The sequence below is a fragment of the Chinchilla lanigera genome, unplaced genomic scaffold, assembly GCF_000276665.1.
Source record: "Chinchilla lanigera isolate Chin_1 unplaced genomic scaffold, ChiLan1.0 scaffold00003, whole genome shotgun sequence".
Classification (NCBI taxonomy): domain Eukaryota; kingdom Metazoa; phylum Chordata; class Mammalia; order Rodentia; family Chinchillidae; genus Chinchilla; species Chinchilla lanigera.
Window position 1 is genome coordinate 21,595,949 of NW_004955404.1, and position 22,803 is coordinate 21,618,751.

The 22,803-nt window shown below is 35.6% G+C and overlaps 1 long non-coding RNA gene across 1 annotated transcript in view; it reads left to right on the forward strand.

Moving 5' to 3' along the window:
* The window catches only part of LOC106149165, a 34,362-nt gene extending 12,252 nt beyond the window's left edge, over positions 1-22,110 (forward strand). Inside the window, exon 3 of the long non-coding RNA XR_001235155.1 lies at positions 21,979-22,110. This is a non-coding gene — a long non-coding RNA (uncharacterized LOC106149165). The remainder of the gene's footprint in view (positions 1-21,978) is intronic.
* Positions 22,111-22,803: the final 693 nt, after the last annotated feature.

The following is a 22,803-nucleotide window of genomic DNA, read 5'->3' on the forward strand; positions in this document are numbered from 1 at the left end:
ATAAATATATACACTGTTTACATTTATTCTCCTTACTCAAAGACAGAATGCTATAGACATTGTTCTGCTATGTACAGTCTTTCAAATAATGTATATTATGCATCATGAGGTGTCAGTCAGTGGACAAATTTGCCATTAGTTCTTCATGGTCGCATTGCATTAGTTTGTTCAAGCAGTTTATTCTTTATTCCACTTGTTCTCTATGAATAGGAAATAACAATGGGTCATACTTGTAGTTACTTGTATGTAGGGTTGCTAATCAAAGGGTAACTACACATGTACTTTTGTTAGACCTGGTCAAATTCTTCTCTAAAGTACTTCTACTATTTTGCACAAGTAATGTGGTACTGCCTGTTTGTAAGAGTTCTGACAACAAAATCACTTTTATAGTGGTTCAATATAATTCTATCCTATTTAAAAATTCATGTTTAGCTATTGGATCTCCCAAAGTTAAATGATATTTATATCTATATTTATACCTACACTTCCTTAGATATACAAATACAAATATATTCTGTATCTACAAAATCATGCATATAAAACTTGTATTGCATGCATTACAAATTGCAAAGCTTCAAAAATGTCAAAATTTGATCAGTGCCTTTAAGGAGCATGTGGAAAAAATTTTTCTTGCAGATTTTCTATATGTATGAAATTATTCTAAATTACAAGCTGACAGCAGTCATCTCGAACTGAAAGGTATATGTTCATCTGAAATGAGTTTGTGTACAACTATTGTTAAAGAAAATAATTTTCAAGGAAGGTTTCCACGAAGTAGGATAGTTGTTTAGGGGTCAAAGAATGCAAGATGGTTTGGAGCTTCCGACAGCCCAAAGAGAGACCAAATGGCGGGAAGGGATGCTTACCAACAAAGGGTTGGGGCTTGGCCAGGATGTCAGCACTGTTCTGTTCCTGCCCAGCATTCGAGGCCTTACAGTAAGCAAAGCTGGATGACAGCAGGGCATGAACTAAAGGCTGGCAGAATCTGAAGCACAGGATCTCAGGCTGTGTGACACAAATGGAAATTCCTGTGAACCAGCATTTGCCAACTGACCAGGGTGGTGAATGACAGTCAGAGAACAGGTGGCTGGGTTTGAGCAAGACAAAGACATCAGGAATTCTCAAGAGGAAAAGAGAACAACAAAAATACTTGTATTATTCACATGGATCTTAAGATGAAAGAACGACAGAATATAGATCACACATCACACTCCTGAAGTAAGTGTACTGTCATCTGATCCTTGTTGAACCAGAAACAGGAAATACGGCTTTGGGAAATGTAAAATATCTCTTGTATAAGGTACCTTTTCAAAGGTGCATTATCTTCTATAGTTATAAAATGAACATCATCGACTTTGCTTTTTAACAATTTAGAGAAAATTAGTAATTGTCAAACTTTCTTTTAGACATTTTTGTACTTTATAAAGTGCATAATACATCATGAAAATGGAAAATGTTAAAAATGAATACAGTAATAATTACAAAGTTTCCACAATTCAGCTTGTATACATCCTTAAATCTGGAATCAGAAGTACGTTTTCATCTTTTTCTGTTTAACAAAGTCTATGGGCGGTGAGGATCACCAAAGGAGAACATAAGCACACGGAGAATGACTGTGAGGAAAATGTGACAAAGGTGTAGAAGCAGTTACAGAACATATGAACACATTGTTCCAAGAACACATTTTACTTTGCTTTCTGATAAGTGGGGAAAAAAAAATTTTGTCTTCTTTTCAAATAGAATACATCATGGCATTATGTACTTCAATTACTTAAGGAAACTTGCAGCCAGCCACTCTACCATATTTTTGCAATGTAAATTTCCAGAAGACATAGCAGTCAAGTGGAGCAGGAAGACACACAGAATTACAAATAACTCTTGCAATAGTATCTGTACAGGGTATAAGAGAAATGTGACATTGAACAAAAATGACGTAGAGAAAGGTAGGTTATTGTTGGCTATGAGAAAGGAATGGAGACATCATAGGAAGATGCTAGCAATTAAATTTAAGAAGATCAATTGCCAATCTTACTAGGTATTTAAGTGAGAAAGTGCATTGTACGAACATCAAAAGATGTGTTTTGGCAATTTAGAGTGCTACCAGGTCAAAGTAAACATAAAGAATTTCTCCAGGTGCAGTGAGTTTTAAAAAAGACTGAAAAGAAGATAGAAAATTAGTTTGTAAATATCATGGGAAACATATATTGCAAACAAATGGTGAGCCTATGCAAATGATATGCTGCATAATGATACGAGTATAAAAAGGTTTTAAAAATAATTTACATTAGAATGGAAATCACATCACAGAAAATATATATCACTGGAATTTCTCAGGCCTGGAGTTCAGTCTTTCAATGATGCAGCTCATTGGGTTAAGTTCACTTAAGTTAACATTCCTCTCTTAAATTCAACCTAATGGAAATTGCATATTCATATTCCTTCACAGCAGCATGCATGTTAATGTTCCATTGAATAATTGCAAAAAGGGGTAGTACATCATGGATGGGGACTTTGGGGAATTTTGAGTTGTTTGTCTCCCCCAAAATTCATCTGTTGAAGTCCTAACCCCTAGTATTTCAAAGGGTGATCTAATGTGGAACTGGGCTCATGGCAGATGTAACTGGTTAAAAGGAAGTCACGCTGTAGTAGAGTGCGGTGATAATTCAGCATAAATGATACCCTCATGTAACGCAGAAATGAGGATACAGACATGTATCCTGGGAGCATGATTTTAAAGGATAGGTTTCTGGGTAACCACGAATCAGTCTAATTCTCTCTCCTCTTTCTTGGTTGTAGTTCTTAAGAATAACTGTAATATATGCTGGAAATAGAACATATTTATATAAGGGGAACAGGCTAGGAGAGCCTACCCAGTTCTATTTGGTCTTGGAGTCCAGATGTTCTTCAGCACTTTTTCTTAGTAACTTGAATACCCCTAACTGTACAACCCAAGGAAAATGACTTTGTGGAGCCCTTCAGCCATGATGCTAGCTGGACACACACAGCTTTCCTGCTCACCATGCATCTCAGATGTTTATCGTTCCTTGCTGTCCACATGTATATGAAAGAGGAACATCGCATAATTTGTTGTGTGTGCACATTGGGTCTCACTAGGCTCTGGCAAGTAAGGAAAGTACAGTCAAAAATGCACTAAGCTGATGTGAAAACCAGTGCCTGGCTTCACAGGGATATGAACATGAAAATGGTCACTTATAAATTAAGATGTGACATTTGGAACATCCCCGAGAAGGAGCCAACTCTGCCGACATCATGTTCTCAGACTGCTTGCTTTCCTCACTGTGAGAAAACAGATTTCTGTTGAAGCCATTCAACTTCACCACAGCTACAGAAGACACTGCAAATATCACAGGGGGTATGTGAGGTCTAGGTATCATGAACCATTAAATTTTTCTCTTTATCATTTGTATCCACCATAATACATTGGCATGCTGTCTTTTGCTTCTCCTTTTTTTTCTACTGCTCCAATCCAGTTTGTTACCATTAATGAATTTATCAAAGAAGGTTCTCTTGATCTCTCCTGGAGTGGATCAAAAATTTTATAGTATCTGTTCATATCTTTAAGTACCTATATTTCATGTCAGTAATAGGATGCAATTTACATTCACTTGTCTGAATATTTTAGGTCCTTTTACTCTGATATAAGCTATAGTTCATGAAATTAGTAACAATATTTATTTAATTATGTTATATATTTCTTGGATTCTAAAAAGGACATCAACCTCAGAAGTGCTAAAAAACATTTGGTAACTATTTTGTGATTCACTAACTTAACAACTGAAGAAAATGATAGGAACTGACTAGATTTGCAATTTACAAGGATGGTAGTTTGGTTTAATGAGATATTGACTCCTAATTTTGTCATCTTACTTTGAAGTACTTGTTAGCCACATATTTATATTTATCAGTTAAAGAAGTGAGAAGACATGTATGTTCAGATTTAGGTTGGAATTTCTGGTTAATACTTTTTGGATATTTTGTATAAAGCTTTCTTTCAAACATAATGGATGCAATTTTTCAGAAAGGAAAATAATTTTAAGTAGAATTAAAAACTGAAAAACTCATGAAAAATATTTCTTTTGTAGTTGAGAAGTAGGTATTGACTAGTGTAATGATAAATAATTTATAAAATGGTATAAGTGGAGAAAAACAGGAAATGAATAAATCCAAATTCATCAATTATTTTAATAGTGAAACATCTTATGGGGTGTTATGCATGCATTCTTTAATGTTCATACACTCAGTCCAAGGGAAAAAAAAGACACATTCACTGAAGCCCTGCCCTCTAATAAATCAATTTAGTTGTTACTACCTTTGAGAGCTAGAAAGGATAAAAGCCCTGGTTTGGTGTTGAAGCACTACTATGTTCTTGCATTTTCTGGCCTAAAGAACATACCCTTCCAGTTGTCTTTCCACAAACACAATTCCTTGGGGGGATGGAGCAGACCAGAGTATGGGTTATTCTAACTTGGCACTTCAGATTTCACATAATTTAGTCAATCAATTACATCTATATTTTTCTAAACGATCTGCTTCAAACTCTCCATTCTGTTCACTCCTCTGTATTTCATCTCTCAAATATTTCTTCCTTATAAAAGAAATGCAACATGTCATCCTTTCTCAAACTCACTCTCATGTTCTTTCTTCCCTACTATTGGTGTTAAGGATGCAGCTCACAAAAACTGGGAAATATTTCTTTTTATATAACAATAAATTTGATATTTAATTTTAATTTTTATAACAATAGAAATGCATTTTATTTTAGTTTTTAATGTTGCGTTGGGTTTTCTAATTCTTTTTTTTTTTTTTCTCTCTTTTTAAGACAGGGTCTTGCTATGCAGTTAAGATTGGCCTTGAGCTCACTTTGTAGCCCAGGCTAGTCTCAAACTTGCAACAATGCTTCTGCCTCAGCCTCCTGAGTGCTGGGATTATATGGCAGATTTTATTATTCTTGACCTATAATTTAAAGTAATGAAAAGTAGAATAACCCTGCTAAAATTATTCCCACCTCTTCTTACATGAGGGAGTTTTATCAGAGGTTACACTCTAAAGTGAAAAATACAGCAGATTTTGAGCACTGTTTCATTCTACATGTAGCAATATCTACCAGCGAAGAATATCTGCTCTACTTTTAAAACTCTTCTCCATTTATTTATTTTATGTATATTAATAGAAGATTTTTATCCTAGTTTGTGAATTTTCAAGCTTTCATTTTAATGTCAGGAAAAGTTCATTATTTAAGTGGATAAAAATAATTGAGCAAATGAAATTGAGAAGTTTCTAAAATTGAGAATATGTTTACTCAAAAATAAATTTCCACTCTGTTGGAAATTGCTATCTATTTTTAGACATTTGAATACTGGCTGGTATATATTTGATATGTGGCAAAACATTCATCTCTTATTAGCCTGACATCCAGGTTAGCTGGGGTGAATTCACACCACGTCTTGGTGTTAAGTGTTTATAGAGTAGGTGTTTTACTCCTGGGTTGGAAGACATTAAATATAGTAGTAGGGATCTTCACGCTCTACTCACATCATCAAGAACTTTGGCTTGGGTTTGAGTGTTGGCCAGAAACAATAAGGAAAATAATGTGCTTTTTGAATCTACATGTATTGTTAAGTAGCATTAATAATTTTTGCTATGGTTTAGATCTAGCATGTCTCCTAAAATTCTCTTGAGCAGAGAGGCAGTGCATTTTGCAGGCCATGGGATGATGGGGCCATTGTACTTTTCTGTACGTTCATGCTCGAATGAGTTCAGCAGCTGAGTGTGCTGTCAGGAGGGGCCCGGGAAGAGCGCCTCACTGAGGACCAGGACAGGGAAGGGCGAATCTCCTCCCTCGCCTCCTCCCTTCACTCTGTTTGTGATCTCCATGATCAGAGATGCTTTCTTCTGGGGCAGAGCATTCCACCACAGTGCTTTTGCATTGCCTCCTGCTAATCATGGCCTGAAACTTCTACAACTATCAGCCAAAATAAATCTCTTCTCCTTTACACTATGAGTATCAGGAGTTATATCTTAGTAAGGAAGGAATAACTTAAGAAAATGATTAGTAGTAAAACATTGTCAATGTTTTAATATCAGAACAGGTAGTATTTTCACGTTGTATGATATAATGATTAAATCAATATAAATATTTACTGAGATTGGATTGAGTTATGGAATATTTCCTTTCTGGCTTTAATTGCTGATTTTAATGTAATAACTATTTAGAATAAATAAAGTAGAAACGTTGGGATCATGACTTCCTTCTAGTCTATGTAGTTACTCCATATGAAGCGCTGGGACTAGCTGGCCGAGAAGGGCATAGGTCAAATCTGCAGCCTGTGATTACTCAGTACAGCCCACTTCTGTGTTCGGTGGCCATTTGATGTAAACCTCCACATACATCAGTTTCTGATGATTTCGTCACAGGCTTGCAAAGCTCAGGAAGGATGTTATTTTATTTCTGCCCTCTCAATCTCATATTAGAATATGTACTGTGGCCCAGTCAATGAAAACCTAAAGACAAACAATTTTTAAAAATGTACTTCAGAAGAACCAGTTTTACAAGATCTGAAGCAGATACACTAAGCTTCTGCCACCTTGTCAGTTACTAGCTTCACAATCTATGATTTTAAATGGTAAGAGCTTTTGATAGGGTGTAAGGATTAGACAGTCTCATCCAGGATACTGAAGGAGACTCACTTGGGGTCGACTGACCAATAACATTAGCATACCAATAAAGAAATGAGAACCTGAACATTTTCAAAGAAACTGCTTATGGCCAACTGTCTGCAATGGTAAAACCCAGACTGCTGCTAAGTCGGGAATCCAACCACAAAACATGGACAGGTGGGGTTGCTGCTTCTCCAGTTGTGAATGCTGAAGTGACAAGTCCTGCTGTTTCTTGTATCAAATGCCTGTACTTTTGTCCATGGTCACAAAACTTAGGGTTGGATGGTGTGGGGTGCAGTGAAGCTTTGCTGTTTCCTATTGCCTTTGTATTCCAGCCTTTGAACGCACTGGTGGGGAGGTTTTGCCTCCTTGTCCTGTAGCTCCAAAACCTCATCCTTCTCTGATGAAGACTGACTTCCAGCTCTGCTAGACTCCTTAGCTTTGCGCAGTGTATGATGGAATAGGAAGAGATGTCACATCTACCTGCGCTCTAATTTGCCATGACATTTCCTGGTCAAGACTGCTGTAACTAGTATTCTGTGTCTGCACAGTTAAATAGAAAAACACATTAATGTGTTCAATTTTAAAAGTAATTTGTAAGGAGGAAGAGTATCTCTCTAAGCATAAAGGTTATAGTAGAAGAAAGGAAGTAAATATGGATTATAATACATGTTAAACTGATTATATATAAACTGTAGGGCTGGGGATAAAGCTCAGCAACCTAAGTGACTGCCTGGCAAGCTCAAGGTCCTGAGTTCAGTTCCTGGTACCAAAAAAAAATAAATAAATAACTGCAAAGTTAGTATATTTGCTACTGAAAAGACTTTATGAATCAGAAATGATGAAGTTCTAAACAGAAAAATAAGCAAAAGAGATGAGAAGATAACTCATGAATGAGGAAAATGCATTATTAATAATGAGTTTATATGTTTCAATTCATTAATGAGGATGCCATCTCAACAAAAGTCATTTCCATACTTGTGTTGTCAAGACTTCCCAGTGAAACAAAGAAATTATCACTAATAACTTTTCTAGGCACTTGGTGATTTTATATTTTATGTTCTGCTCATTAATATATATGAAATGCATAAAAATATTCCATCAGTTAAAAAATTAAGTCTATGGGGCTGGAGACATAGCTCAGTAGCATAAGTGCCTGCCTTGCAAGCACAATGTCCTGAGTTCCATTCCTGGTACTAGAAAAAAAAATTTTAGTCTATAAATGTGTTGTTATAAGTACTCGTCCAAGCATCATATTGAATGTAATTTATAAAAATTATGAAATACATACTACTGTTGTATTTTGCTTATGAACTTATTTTTAAATCTAAAACCTGAGTTTTAATATTCCAATTCTTTCTTACACCAAACTTATTTATTATCCTTACAGACACTGTACAATTGAAATATACCTTCACTATTGGGAATTTTGTATTTTTGCTTGTATATAAATGATTGAAAACATGTAGATAGCGATTCATTGCTTAGCAATAAGAAGGACATTATGAGAGATGCACTGTTAGGCAATTTTGCAAACATCACAGTACATAATTGCACAAACCCCAGTGGTGTAGGTGAATCATAACAAGATGTGGCAAACCAGACGTGACTGAGGCTCCTGGCAATATAAGATGTTTTATAGTAATTTTTGGTATTGACTGATAAAATTCTACAATATTAATCTATCAATATATCAACCAGTACATTATTGGCGTATTTTCAGTATAAATTATTATGTACAGCGCCAAATCATAAATATTACACAACTGTCCACTTCTCAGTTGATCTGTTTCTGTGGGAATTATACATTGAGTTGTGACATTTACGTTATAACTAAGTGACAGGAATTTTCAACCTTTTGTATGTTCTTACACAAAAACAGCCATATACAGATCAATATGATTGTATGGTACATTACTGCATTTAAATTTATCAATATTGGCTCAACATTTGAATAAGTATATGGTTCTTAATTATACATACATTCATTGCCGTACAACTTGCAGTGTTCTAGGAAATGTTGGATTTTTTCCCTTACAGGAAGATAATTTCATTTACTAAAGTAATAAAAATTTCTATATCTTTGTTTCAGTTATTGAAGTAATAAAAATTTCTATATTTTAAGAGTCTATTTTTAAGTTTCATGTATGTTAGTTCTCATGGTATTTCATTGCTTGTAATTTATATATAGATAGAAATATAGGTATATCAGGGTAGATAAAGCAGATGTCATGTAATATTGCTGCTCTTGATGATGCGATCAGTAGTGTTTCATATTTAACATTATATTTGAGTTTTATTTATATATAAGTTATATTAAAATAAAAATGATCATTTTTGTTACACTTCTTATTAAATCCATTTTCAACAGTGAGCAACGTGTTGTTTAATATGTTCAATCAAAGCAGATTTTCACATTTACTGAATCTCACCTCTCATTAAATTCCTCTCTTTATGACTACTGCCTTAATGTTTCCCCCTGGAAATATTTTAGAAAATTTGACTACAGGTTTTTTTAGTAGTTTATTTGCAAACAGAGGTATTTCTCTTGCTAATTCACTGCCACTCCCTCCTTGAAATATGTAGTATTTCCCCACATCTTGCTAGTTGACGTTGTTGTTCACTTAATCATGCGGAGTCCCCACAGCAGTTACTTTCAACCTGTTGGGACCACGCTTTTCAGAATGAGTCTTAATTATCTATTACCTTATTTGGAAATTCTACATCATTTTTGTTGTTTTTGCGTTGTTTTGTTTTGGCTTTGTTGTTGTTGTTTTTTCTCTTTAAAATAAAAAACAAAAAGGTAAATGAAAGAATGACTCATTTTTAGAAAGCTGGAAGAATTTGACTCTCTTCCCCATAAAGAAAAAGCAAATGAGGAAGCAGAAATGTTTACCCTATTTAGAACATTATACAATGTACATATTTATGGAAACATCATGCCATCCCATATATAATGTATATATATATATATTATTTTAAAGAGTGAAAATAAAATAATAACAAAATAACAACATAGACAAAAACTAAACAGAGCAAAAACAATAAAAATGATACAGGGTTTCAAAACAAAATATTGTTATGAGCAACTTCATTGAAGATAACAATATGCAATATAACAACCAATGTTAATTCCTGTCATTTTGTTTGGAAACCTTGTATGTATGTATGTGTGTGTGTGTATACATATATATATAGTGTCAATTTAAAACTTAAAGAAAGGAGAATTAAAACATAAAACCATTCAAAATAAAAATGATAGGAAGAACCTGCCTCATTTTCAAGAATCTTTCCTTTTGCTATTTACTGCGCTCTGTCTGCCCTCATCTCCATTTGACGACATTAATGAGACCTTGATAAGGTCTTTTTCACACAACCACTCTGCTATTTAATGAGAGTCAGAATTTCACAATGCCCCTTTCTTTTTATCTAGCAAATCCAGTTCAGTCTACGTTAGATCTGGCATTCTTAGCTAATGGTTGCTTTTTAGGATGATGTTTGTCAATTCTGAAAAAAATATACAGATGGGATTATAAACTACCACTCTTGCATTGCCTTTATAGTCTAAAAGAAATACCTTTTAATCAAAAGAAAATGTGCAAATCAACAATTCTGTTTGATATTTAAACTACTATATTCACATGGTAGGTATGATTAATGAGTTTGCCTTAGAAAGGTAATCACTGAATATCAGTGTTTTAATTTAGTATATTTCTCAAAGTCCTTCTGGGCATGTTGTTATTTGAAAAGTTTGGTCAAAGTGACACAAGTACTACAAAGCACAGTGATACCTTCCCAGAAAGCCTGGACAAAATAAGCAAGTATATGTTTTTAATATAAGTGGATGTTATAGCAGAAAGTAAAATCTCACACTTGTTGCTGGCTACTGATTTTGAAGAACATTTTCTCATATCAATAATCTTAATTATAAAATGTGACACCAATATAGCGATTGTACTTCTTCCTGGAAAAATTATTTTTTAAACTTGAACTGATACAATGAATAAAATATTGATTTTCCTGTGAAGAAAAATATTCTTTCTTGCTGAGGAACTTTTCCTTCTACTAACATCTAACTCACTGATGGATTCCAGATAAGATCTCCGCAAAATAATAAAATGCATCTACAGCTCAAACTTTACTTTAGCATCCTTAATATTCATTAAGAAGGAAATGATCCCTTTGTTTCTTTTAATGAAGGATGAGACATTCACATTATATTCATATTAAATATTCATATTACACATAAATGATGTGATATTATTTTAATTTCATATATATTTAACACTTAGAATTTATAGATCTTCCAATATTTAAACGTTAATATTTAAAGTGAATATATTAAGTTTTTCATAGAATGTCAAACAGAACATGCTTGGTTTTATCGATAAATACATTGAATGTTTTCTAGGCAAATAATACTACGTTTAGCAACTATTTCCTCAAAATGAAAGATGACTTTGTGTTGAGTTGAACCATGTGAAGTGGAAGTTTGGAAGGTACTGAGATCAACTACATATAGAGGTAAGTGCTGGTAGTCCCAGACACTCAGCTGAATGAGGTAAAATTTCTTGATCCAAGGAGTGGGAAGCCAGGCTGATTAAAGTAGCAGGAACATATCAAAATTTTTTTAAAAAGCAAATAAATCAGATAGAAAGAAAAAATAATTAGTAAATTAAAGTATAGACTCCAATTGTATGTGTGAATATCAAAACCCGTATGTTTTAAAATTACTTTCACTAATTTGACTAATTACTGGTGGATTTTTAAAGGGCAATTCATTCACATTTAACATATCTACTAATATTTTGAATTTATTTACATTGTCTTAGCATAGAGAATTTTATTATTTAAGATTCCTTGTTGCATTTGCATAAATTAGCATTTTTGAGAACATTCTTCTAAGTCAATTCCAAATACAATTTCTAAATGGTGATTTTCAAGATTTATTAATCTTTCAACTTAATTGGCCTTTGTTTAATTATAATCAACATCATTTACTTTCTTTCAAACTGTGAAGAAATCATGTAAAACTCTGTCTCCAGTCAATCTCTTCTATTATGATGATGATTTCTTTTCTTTCAGAATAAGTGGTCAATTTTTAAACTCACCAACTTTCTACAGTTATTTTTTTCTACAGCTATTTCTACAGCTATTATTCTACAGTTATTTTTTTTTTTTTGTCTTTTTGAGACAGGGTCTTGCTATGCAGTTCAGGCTGGCCTTGAGCTCACCTTCTAGACCAGGCTGGTCTATCTTGCAACAGTCCTCCTGCCTCAGCCTCCTGAGTGCTGACTGAGATTAGAGGAGTGCACCACCATGCCCAGCTCCCTGTAGTTAAGGTTATCTACAGTCATGTTGCCTCCTTTTTTCCCCACAATAGTACTACTTTACAAATAATTTCTACCATTTCATATCATCTATGTGGAATGGATTTAACTATGTTGCATTACATTCTTAACTTCCTAAAAATAAATTCCTTTAGTGTCCATACTCCCCCTTCTGTTTGTCATTTTCTCTGTTTTTCTCTCAAAACATGTGCACTGTACTCACTGTTTGTTTTGTACTGGGAATCAAACTCAGGACCTTGCACTTGCCAGGCAGGCGCCAATGCCACTGAGCTATATCCTCAAACCTCTACTCTTATTTTTTTTCATGCATTTTTATGTATTTTACAACTCCAAGCTGATGTGTTATTACTGCCAGCACCTGGTTACTATTACTGTACTATGGTTCTGGTTTTACTACTGATGAGAAGTCATTGTCTCATGATTATTCTTACTTCGTAGTTATTTGTTTTTATCACTGGTTGTTTTGAAATTCAAGTTTTTCCCTTTGGTCTTATTTTACACTTCAAATTATTGTGAATTGACAGATGCATTAGACTTTTGCATCTGTACATACATATTGTTCATTAGAAATATTTTAGTTATTATTTCTGCATTCGTCTTCCTTTGATTAGGTGACAGTTAAAATTTCATATTCTCTATTGTGTGTATTTGTCAATTTTTGTTTATGTTTTCCTTTTGTCTCTGTTTTTGGGTTATGTGTTCAGTTGTCACCTGTGTCTAGAGATTCTCTTTTCCTGATATTTGGTATAAGCTGCTTAGTTCTGGGTTTCTCTTAGAATCCGTCAGAACTGAAGATTGTCTCAGGCTAGTTTGCTCTAGCATTGCCAAAAGCTGGAAGTCATCTTCTTATCTTGAGTACTTTTTTCATACACATGGTCTAGTGATAGGAGCCATTCCTATCGCTTTTGTATGTGTTTTATCTTCTGTTATTTCAATAGCATATGTAGAAGGTGACAAAAATAAAGTTGCAATTTCCACAATGTTGAAACATACTGTATCCAGAAGAGTTACTTAGAGAACTATAACCAGTAAAAGATAAAAAGACTGATATATGTGTAAAATGAGAATTTTTTTTTTTTGGTTTTTTCTCCGGTACCGGGAACCGAACTCACGCCCTTGCGCTTGCCAGGCAAGCGCTTCTGCCACTGAGCTAAATCCCCAGCCCAAAATGAGAATTATTTTGAGGATTTGGCTCACGAGATTATGAAAGTTGATGAACTGCTACACACCTAGTCAGCAAGTCAGTGGCCCAGGAGAGGTAACGATATTGATTTAGCCTTAAATCCAGCAGGCTATAGACCAAGGAGGAGCAAATATTTATCTCCAGTTCAAAGGCAGGAAGAGGAAAGAATGTCTAAGCTTACCATCAGTCAGGTAGAAGGAACTTTTTCTTATCCACCAGAGGTTCAACATTTTCAATATAATCAGAATTTAAACTGGCTTGATTAAGAATATCAAAAACAGAGGTCAGTCTTTTTCTCTAACTCCCCATTCCAATGGTACTCTCATCCCAATCATCTGCATAGAGAGATCTATAATCTTGTTCAAATATCTGGGCATGCCATGGTCTAATTAAATTGACACATAAAAATAATAATCACAAATTTACCTCTTATCAACTTTGTGCTCATAAATTACCATAATAGTCTTAAAGTGAAAACAACATAAGGTAACAATTTGGCCTTAAATGATACTGTATTATGAGTACAACTCACAAAACAAGACCTCCTTTTTCAGAAGCAGAAACAAGCCCTGAAGATATTTCCTTTTCTGATCGTATATCATAAGCATATTACATAAAGTAAAGTCTGTTCATCTAATCTGGTGTGATAAGGGAATGAGAGAGTAGATGATACAAGGATATTGATGGATATTGGCTATACATGTGTATATTCATAAAAACACGAGAAGAAAATACTCATAACAATTACAGACATTATGTTTTGTTACTGGCCACATGGTTGTAGTTGTTTTTTTTAACAACTTCTCAACTATGAATTCTATATTCCCTGTGAATTCTATAAGTGCCTGATTTGGTTATGGTTCTTGTGACTTTAATCCTGATATTTACCTGCATTTGACTAACAAACACCTAGCAGATTAGTACAGTATGCTCCAAGTTATGCATAGGTGAGTCAGATGAGTACCGTATATAGTATTTTATCCTTTATTTCCTTCACTGTTCCTTGCTTCCCAGACAATATGAATTGAACACGTTTTCATACCTAACTCTCTACCATGTTGTCTATGCCTCTGAGACAGGTGATCACAGACTAATGCAGTGAGCAAAATAAACTTCTCTCTTAAATTTTGTGTGGTGAGTATTGTGTCTCAGTAACATGAAAGCTGACCAATACAGTTTACCTGGTGTTGTAGACCAAAATTTACTCTCTTGAACCATTAATACTCCTGGCTGGATTAGGTCATTGCAGTTCTACACTGACTTTTCATCATAAGATATGGTAATACTATAACACACTAAAAGGATATTTTGTGTTCTGCTTATCCTTCCCTTTATTGCGTAGTAATGTTTCATTTTCAATTTGATGGTGAGGAACACTCCCAATAACCATCACAGTAACTTCCTGAATTGTTGGTTGATTCAAAAGCACTAGCAGACAAACGTGGTCGGATGCCAGTGTAGAATCACAGTTCAGTATGATGATGGTTCTGTCTCCTAGTGAAAGTACTGATGTCCTTGAAAGTACAATTTCTTATCCAGTTGAGATGAGGTTGTGTGTACAGAAAGTAAAAATTTGCAAATGAGTTACCCCTTAATTCAAGTTTCCTTGAATCTTGGAAGTGGGAGAAACATAAGCTATCAGTTGCAGCTCAGAGACAATTCATTGTTCCAGAAAATCTTGTCCGTGTCTTTAAAACAGGACTTCCAGGGGTCAAGGATATAGCTCAGTGGCACAGCACCTGCCTGGCAAGTGCAAGGTCCTAATTTCAATCCCTGGTACAAAAACAAACAAACAAAAAACAAAAAACAGAAACACCTAACACAGGACTTCCTACTTCCTCTGTAACTGTCTTCAAAAATCCATTTCACTGCTCTGTTGTGGCAACTTCTTCAGGATGGTGAGGAGAACAGTAAGTTAGTGAAATCTATGAGCATGAGTCTATTACCACATTTCGTCTGTTGGAGAGCTCCTTATCAAAGCTGTTTTGAAGTCCACAAAAATGGAATATGAAATTTTGTTAATCTACAGATGGCAATCTTGGCAGAACATTACATATCCAAAGTAAGTATTCCATTTGGAACAAAATGTCACTCCCATATTTGAAGCTGTACACTCTAATCACCCTGCCTGATCCCTCCTGGTAAAGGTACTATGTCAGAGATTCACTGGTGGTCCTGCTTCTGGCAAAATGAGTTCTCAGGAGTAGCTGGGGAAGTTTTGGCTCGGTAAGTAAAATTTTGTGTTTCTGATCCTGTGGGTTAACCTAAGGTCTGCCACCATGAGCACCTTGTTACTGAGCTCATTGCTAAAGAGAGAAGTTCCCTTGGAAAGAGGTTGTCTGTTCTCCAAAGAATGAGTCATTCTGTCTTCTTGATTACTAGAATCTTCTGTTGAGGTCACCCTTTGCTGGGGTTCACACAGGACCAAAATATCTTTCACTGTTCACAAATTCACAGGGGAATTTCCAGACACCCCCCACCCCATCAATATTTTCTCCATTGTATCCTCCCAAATCTCTGAATAATTAAAAAATTTGCCATGGCTGATACATTTATCTAACTATTGTCCCTGAACTTTTTTTACTATAAATTTATACCTGGTCATTTTTGAGTACTTCTCATACCATGCAGAACATTTTATAAACCTGGCTTGCCCAAAATGACGCAGCTGTCATGACATGAATACAAGTGAGAAAACTCTTTTCTAGAAAAAAAAAAGATAAAGTTGGATGACATTTACTCTTCTTCCTCTATACTGTAAATTAAATGCATGAAATAAATTCAGTGCACTTCTTATGTTATGATAAGTGAATAAGAGAAGAAAAAACAGAAAGGAATTGTCAGTTCTACTCGTTTGTCAAGAGATGAGAGGGAATGGCTCTTGAGACCATCTGTGTAGGCCAATAGACACTAGTCTAGTGGAAGTGATGACAATTGGAATTTTGTCCACTTCTTCATAAAACTTATTTTGGTTGTCACAGCCAAGTTGGGCCCGATCACAATGTCACACTTCCATTTGTTAATGGAGTGCTCTTGAGCATGTCAAATATAATGGCTGTTGGACCAGATGGTTGCTCATAATGAAGATAGATCAGGTTGTACTGAAAACTATTGGCATGTAGGGCATTCAGTTTTTACTAAGACTAATAGAAAAATATTTCTGTTCCTAGGGGCTTACCTGTTGTGACCAGACACCTTCCAAAGGTCCTGCCTATGACTGCAGGATGCTGTAGGGGGACAACTAGGTACAAACCATACCACTGTTGCTAACTATAGCAACATTGCACCGACTAGATTATATGGTTCAGACAGCAAAGTAGCTTATATTGCATACTGTACACGTTACAGAGCCTTTGCTTTGTCAGGGCTGCACACATGATTGTACAGTGGTGGACATCTGTCATCCCAGCTACTAGGGGGCTGTGACAGGTGAATCATTCTCCAGTTTCAGACACTTTGAGAATGAAACACTTTTTTTGAACAATGAAAGCAAATAAGGAACTAGCAACATTTTGGGTCACTCAGCAATTGTGCCAGGCACTATATCAAGTTGAGGAATAACTTGCCTCTGAAGAGCTCCCTAGGCTCAGTTTTGTCTGTTTGTTTTGCTGTTGTCATGGGCATGATCAGGTGTAGCAGACTCTCCTCAGTTTAGAAGGCATACATTTTCATACCACACTAAACTGCATACTCAGACATTTGACTGAAGTGTGCATGTTTTCAAATGTATTTCCCATCCCCTGACAGGCAAATGTCTTACCAGTAAATCTAGCATGGTCGCCTCTTCTTACTCACAAGGTCTAGATAAAACCAGCTCACTCACTGTGTGGCTGGCATGATGATTTGTGGAAGGGAAAGGTGACTGAGATGTCCATGAACAAAACAATGACATTGATCTTGAAAGTTGATGAACTCCCAAGGGTGGGAAGTGATAACTTTTGCTGGCTATGGATGCTTAGCAAACTAATTTTGATGGTGCTGATTCCAGGAGAAAGGAAAAAGGCATTTGACAGGTTAGTCACTTACCAGTCCAGCTATTCAAATATAAGATGACCAAATATTGTATTTTTTGTTAATTTTTGTAAGATAATATGATGGAAATATAAAACGACAATTTTATCACATTTATTCAATACAAGAATCGACTGGTTGAAATGACACCTACCTGAGTGATGCCTGGGGTAGTCAGTACATAAACACACTGCCCAAGTGACTCTCGAGGTAAAGTGTTAAGTGGTTAATATCTACGTTAGAGAAATTTGCTGAAACAGTGAAATCAGATCTAGCATGGGAGCTTTGGTTGGAATTGTAACCTGGTAAAACTTACAGTAGCTCATTGTCATTCTTTAAGATCTGCTTGTTTTTTGCACAAACCAAATAAGTGTGTTGAACGTGAATGTGATGAAATTGTCACCCTTGCACTTTCAGGCTATAAATGGTGGTGGGACGGAGATGCTTCAGAGAAAGTAGTATCGCTTTTGGCTCACTCTTTTCCTCTGGAGAAATACTTATAGTGTCCTCTCCTTGGACTTTCCCACCATCAAAGACATCGCATCATACATCTGAGAACTATGTGGGAGTTTTGCCATCTGCTAGACATATTTGTTTCCATTACATATTCCAGTGCCATGGAAATAACCATAAAATGGGATTGAAAAAACACACACTCCATTTGAGTTAAGTCTAAGTTTAAACTCCATTTATTACCCAAACTCCAATAGCTTCTACTCAAATGGATGGATTATAGTGACATTTATGGAATCGGGATTGGTTCTGGGCCACTGTCCAATAGCCCCTGAAAGTTCTTTTTCTTTCCTTTTTGCCTACACAGGTATCCCCTTAAAGAACCACATGTCACTTGGGAAGGCTGGGAGGAAAAGTAGCAACATAAATTCTCGTAATGTCCTTTCATTAGAAGAATGTTCCTCATCTCTTTCAGTGTGGGTCTGTACCTATAAGTGGCATCAAACATTGGAATTCTTTTTTTCTCTGTGTGTGTGTTTTGTGGTTTTTTTTTCCAGTACTAGGAATTGAACTCACGACCTCGCACTTGCCAGACAGGCGCTGTGCCACTGAGCTAAATCCTCAGCCCCCAAACACTGGAATTCTTGAGGGGCTGTTCCTGTGCACTACAGCTAATCATTGCGTTTTATTCCTTGACCTAGATCTTTTTTGATTATAAAGATCAAGTACAAATTTAGTTGGTGTCTTCCTTCTACTTCTTCATTTTCATTTCTGAGAGATGTTGCCAATTTTTAGGAATATTATGGTGAACTAGCCATAACCATATTTGAAGGCAAATCAGACTATTCTGATTTTGATTCTGCTGAAGGTTACAGTAACTCCATTCACCCATCCAACTGTATGTGCCTTCCTCTACTGTTATGTATCATTAGTATCCACTCCTATATATGTTCCCTAGATTTTTGTCTGTATGTACTAGAAAAATCAAGGGATCTTTCTGAATGTAGTAGACCCTGTCATTGATCCCGCTAGGCTCTTCACCTTTAAGAGTCTGCTGGGAAGTTTTTCTGGTTAAAACTGAAGAAGCAAAGATGGGTTGAGGGAGAGTACTGAGGAATGGCAGCATTGACTTGCACAGGAAATGTTTTTCCTATTTCTTGCATTGCCTTGCAGAGAAACTGTTGCTTCAGGAAATGCAGGATGAATTCCATCAAAATAGGGTGAGGAGTCTACTTCTAATGAAGGCAAACTGACAGCATCTATTGGCCCACATGTCCTTTCACATTGTGTGAAGAGAGGCTATTTCCAAACGAACATTCAGTAAAACTTACATTGTCAAGTGTCCAGTTTCATCAGGGATTGCCAATATAGTCCCCTCCTATTTCCAGGTTCTGGATTCTTCCCAGTCAATGCTTTTGTGTTAACATGAGACATTCTGTGAAGCTGGGAGTTCAAACTGGCTTGCAGTTTAGGAGTTGCGAGATGCATTCTTGTATGTCATGATCAGCAATTTTAGCTTGCATAACAAAAGATGACCAGTCTCCCTAACATCATGCATAAAACCTTTCATGTATTCATGAAGCACTTACTCTAGAAATTCAAATACCATATTTTATCTTTTGCTTTTCATTACTTTTTCTAGTAACATTTGAAATCAACAATTTCATTATGTTCACTAATTTACCAGAAACACATTTATAATATTCTTCATCACTTGGACTCTTCTGTCTTACAAATGGTGGATTAGGAGTATCAGTGGTGATATTTAGCATATTTCCATTGCTGTACACTACAAGGAATCAGTGTTCTCTTCAGTGCTGGACCTAAGGTCACTGTTCCCTTTATGTATGATCAGATCAGTGATCTGATTCCATGAACTCCAGAATCAATAAGAAAAATTAATCCTTAGAATTTTGTTTCTCTAAAATAATGCTCTGTGCTCAAATCTATTTGAGTCTAGGTTCTCTAGAAAACAAAACCTATAATGTTATACTGAAAATATACATATACTGAATATATATATATATATATATATACACACACACACATATATATATATATATATATGTGAGTGACACTTGTAATTACTGATGCCAAAAGTAACATATTAATCTCATGGTGTCACAATAATTTCCATATGTCTTGGTTACTTTTCTCTTGTTGCTGGGACAAAATACCTGATACCTAAAATTAAGGAAAGAAAGGTTTATTTCACTTACAGTTTGTGGAGGTTTCAGTCCATACTTGGCAGGTTACAAGGCAGAGTGGCACATAACAGAGGGCTACAGCTCATGGCTGCAGAACACAGCAGAGTCAACAAGCACAAAAGCCAGGAATAGCTGCAAGCAGCCTCTTGCTCTCCCTTACATATGCAAACTATCCACCCCAGGGTGGGTGCAGCTTTCACACCCATAATCAATCAAACTCTAAAAGCCTGCCCCATGACACCATGAGGCTTTGGGGGGACACCCAGATACAAACCATAACACCATATTAAAATATTTACACAAGTCTTTCTTTTCCTGAAGTGTGTATACCTTTTTGTCAGACTCTGTATATATATTTGAGGAATTGACCCACAGGATTATAGATGCTGATAAGATTGCGCATATCCATAGCTGTGGAAGCAATCTGGAGACTCAGATAAATTGATTTCATTTACAGTCCAAAGTTAGAGAAAAATAATGTCACAAGTTAAAAGGTGGAGGCAATCCATCCTACTCTCAGAACACTCAGTACTTTTGCTCTATCCAAAGTTTTCAAAGTTTAGAGGAGCATAATTCAAATTAGGGTTAACAAACTACCTTTCTCAGGCTGCAGATTTAAATGTTAATCTTATGAAAAAATATATTCATAGATATACCCAGAATAATGCTTGCCTAAATTTTTGTACTCTGAGGTGTAGTTCAGTGGGCATATGAAGTAACATATCACAAACTCACACGTAAACACACTCTCTCTCTTTCTCTCTCTCTCTCTCTATATATACATATATATATCCATGCTATTCTCTACATAGATGCAGAACATATTCACATGCATACATATGGTAGACATAATATTGAATATTGTACATATACAAAATAATAAAGTTGAGATAATATTCAAATTCCAAATATATTACCTGTTAATAGATCTGAAAACTCAATGTATTAATTTGCACAGGCACATTAATGTCATTATTCTTATATTTGAAGTTATTCTTCTGATTTTTATTTGTTTTGGGGGTTTTAATTATTAATAGTTAAGATAAGACTTTGTCCTTCCTTTTTTGTGAGACTCAAATCAATGCATATCTACTTAAAGTCCTGTAAATGAACTCATATTTATATAAATAGACCCAGGTGAAGTTTGGTACAAAGGGTTAGTAATAAAACAGTACCAGAGTAGCAATAACAGCTGTATTCTAGTATTATAGTGAGTATTCATTCATGGCTAGAGAACCATAATTTGAGGTAACAAAGTGTTTTTACTTCAAGCAACTGATCCTAGTCATGTATTGAAGGCAACAATTATCAAATGATAACCATGAGATTTCAGTCTGACTCAGCTCACTCAGAAGCGTACCCCTTACCACCCTCTCCGCTTAGACTTGTCTTGCACTTTATTATTCATAGACTAACAAAGTGTTATGGCTTATGTCTGTGTGTTCCCCCAAAGCCTCATGCGGCCATGGGTCAGGCTAAGAGTTTGATTAAGATGTGAGAGCTGCACCGCCTTGGGGTGGATAGTTTGCATAAGTAAGGGAGAGGAAGAGAGTGCTTGAGGCCATTCCTCCCCCATTCCGCCCTTGGTGTGAGCTGGTTGCTTTTGCTGTTGTCTGCCACCCTGAGCTGTAGCTCTCTGCCATGTGCCACTCTGCCTTATAATCTGCCAAGTATGGACTGAAACCTCCACAAACTGTAAGTGAAATAAACCTTTCCTTCCTTAATTTTGGGCGTCAGGTATTTTGTCCCAGCAACAAGAGAAAAGTAATCAAGACACAAAGCTATTGTGATTGGAATAGAGAAGATAATATAGGTAGTTTGGGAAGAAAGAGACTATTTTGCTTGCAATACAACTGTGAGAATTCTGGATGGAAAGTGTGATCCACTAGGTCCACTTTCAAGTGTATTGGATAATAAATCAGAAATTTAGGAGATACAGATTGATTTGCTTTATATAGATTTTAGCTAATCTAATACCCCATAATATTTAGTATAGCTAAATTACATTGAAAATGATTCTGCTGTATTCTAAAGTCACTGAGTAGGGAGCAATCAATAGTTCAGTTTGGAGTTAAACTATGAAATCTCTTAACAGATTCCCAACAGCTATGAATATTAGTTGATGTTTTCGAGGGAAACAGTGCCCAAAGGAGGTGAAAACTGTTCACACACCCACCACCAGAATGGAAGTAAGTAGCTCTTAAAGTTCATGGTGGGAGTGGTAAATGTGCAATTTGTATGATGTGCTGGCATGAATGCAATTTATCTTTTTCATATTTTGGGTTTTTGTTGTTTTGAGACAGAGTCTGGCTCTGCAGTTCAGGCTGGCCTTGAACATACTACATGACCCAGGCTGGGCTCAAACTCACAGAGATCCTCCTGCCTCAGTGCTGGGATTACAGACCTTGCCACCGTACCTGGCAGGATAAATATTTAGAAAAATGTTGCTGTTACAGTCTTAAACCTGAAATTGGAGGGCTAGAAATTTGGCAGTGTCTATATTGTACAGTCCTGGCAAAATTGTTTGTTTGTAAAAGTACAGTTTTTGCTTCTAAGACCCCTCAACTGATTAGATAACATTGTAGGGATAATCTCTCTGTAAAAATCTAGATTTTTACGTTAATCATATCTAGAAATTCGCATTTATGACATGATCATCTAGGGAGGTGTTTGGAAAAAGAAAACAGGTGCCATAACATAGCCTAGCTGACACATAGCCTAGCACAGTAGTACGACATAACATTTTTTGTATATTATTGAGACCTAAGGAAAGAAGACATAAGTTTATACATGTAAATTAAAGCAGGGAATTTATGACATTTCCTTAGTGAATATGCAAATAAGCCACAATAGTGCCCCAGGAGAAATCAACACCAGGTTCCATACCTGAAAGTACTACTTTTAGCTATAGCTGTATATA